At 35.4% G+C, this 2,003-nt stretch overlaps 1 long non-coding RNA gene across 1 annotated transcript in view; it reads left to right on the forward strand.

Annotated features, from left to right (window-relative positions):
* The first annotated feature begins 895 nt into the window (after window positions 1–895).
* LOC107579137 (uncharacterized) overlaps window positions 896–2,003 on the forward strand; it is a 2,112-nt gene continuing 1,004 nt past the window's right edge. The window contains exons 1-2 of the long non-coding RNA XR_001608437.1: window positions 896–967; window positions 1,069–1,115. This is a non-coding gene — a long non-coding RNA (uncharacterized lncRNA). The remainder of the gene's footprint in view (window positions 968–1,068; window positions 1,116–2,003) is intronic.

Consider the following 2,003-nt stretch of genomic DNA (forward strand, 5'->3'; position numbering starts at 1 on the left):
ATAATGCAAAGCATTTTCGGTTTCGCTTTTCGGCCAAGTGCATCCAGAATTTTCGGTTTCGGCCCAGAATTTATTTCGGTGCATCCCTAGTTTATATAGTAGTTTATATGACTTGAACTGATTTATATGTCTGCAAAAGTCATTTATAAATTATTTTTAATTTAAATATTTCAAAATAATTTTATTACAAATATGTAATATAGTTTATGTAATTGATAATATTTTATATGTAAGCATTATTTACCTTGAAAAAGTTACATATTTCTTAAAACATGGATTTAAGGTGCAAGGAAAGAATACTTTTTCCTTAAATGTTTAGTTCACTTGACATTAAATCAAGCATTAAATCAAAATATTTATAGAAAATTGAAGGAAACTAACATTGTAGGAAACTAATGCTTTAACATAATAATAACTTTTCCATGACCATGGCACATTTAATTAAACTATTAAAAGATTCTCCTTTTTATCATCTCAGACATCCTTATTTAATTGACCCACATATGTATGTAGATATGTGTGTAACATACAGAGAAACACAAAATAAGTCAATAAAATTAGGAAATAAAATAAAATAAAATTCCAAAAAAAGATAACATATGAACCAAATTGACCATATAATGAAAGCAGAGGTTATACATGACGTGGAGGAAATGGTTTTGCACGAATATTTACCTCTGCTTGATAGTGACACTAAATTATTTGCGTTTTATTCTCCCCACTCCACACCCAAACGCAAACTGTAAACCAAGTCACTGCTGCTTGGCCGTAATCCTTGATTGACAGCCGAGTCGTCCAATCACAGCGAAGCCTCCGACGCATTCTATCCGCTCATTTGCCAGTTCGCTCGTCGAGCTGTACCACGCACACGTCAGCAGCTCTTAACCAATCACAGCTCACTTCCGAGCCGCTTGCTTCCCGTCCTCTTCGCTGTATCTGTTACATTCTTTCGCAGTTTGTATCAAAGGTACTTACAGTCACGCTTCATACCAGTGAACCCTCAGCATCTATATTGGGGTTATTACGCGCTTATTAGTAATCATTTTTTGTGTTTATGTTCCTCAAAAGCAGAAGGGAGGAGAGGAGCCGTCTTCAGTAACATCAGTAAACAGCAGGTAGGGATGATGCTTTCTGACTCTATAATGCTAATCTGAGGCGGGAGGGTCTGTGTGTGCTGGAGACGATGGATGATGGAGATGTGTGGGGTGTTTATAGCTGGTGTGGTTAAGCATCATCCGCTATTGGCCTTGGTCATAATTAAATTACGTTTCCATCTCTAATGACACTGGACTCCCAGTTTAGCTGCATGCTGTCATTTCGATCTTATAAAGCTCCTCGCATGCCGTTTATATTGGCAGTGTGTTGTGTTTTCTGAGTCTGTGTGTGTTACGCTATAGGTCAGTATAGGTGATTAATGATTAACTGTTTTGTTTTGCGATAGACCCTTTTATATAAAAGGTCGGTGTCTTTGTAGGAGGATTAAATGGTCGTTTAATCGATGAACCCTTGCTAAAGTCTAGCAGCTGTTTGTTACTGTTTTATATGTCTTGTTACTCTATTATTTTTTATTGTTTTAGTATTCTTTTGCTTTAATATTCCAAATGACCATATTCCGTCGATGTAATGCAAGCTATGTGAATTAATTTCGTTTTTTAAATTGGGTTAAAGTTCATTCAATTCATCTCTGTGCAGCGCCCTCTTCTGGTCGCTTGTGAAAGAGGCTCATTTGCATATATCCTGCAGTGTAATTTAGTACCAGAAAGTGGTGTCCCATTGGGTGAGGTGGGATTGTGTATTTGCATACCCAAATAGTGTTTTGAACGTACTTTCTTATTAGAACTTTGATTGACGATTAGTCATTTCTCTCTAAAGTTGAGTATATGTGTTTACACATAAAATGTATACACTTGTATAGTGTGTGTGTGAATATATATATATATATGTATATTAACAATAATATCTGATTTAAAAAACTTTAAATGAAACTTGTCAAGCATGTCACG

This window comes from Sinocyclocheilus grahami, unplaced genomic scaffold, assembly GCF_001515645.1.
Source record: "Sinocyclocheilus grahami isolate Dianchi unplaced genomic scaffold, SAMN03320097.WGS_v1.1 scaffold14590.1, whole genome shotgun sequence".
NCBI lineage: Eukaryota > Metazoa > Chordata > Actinopteri > Cypriniformes > Cyprinidae > Sinocyclocheilus > Sinocyclocheilus grahami.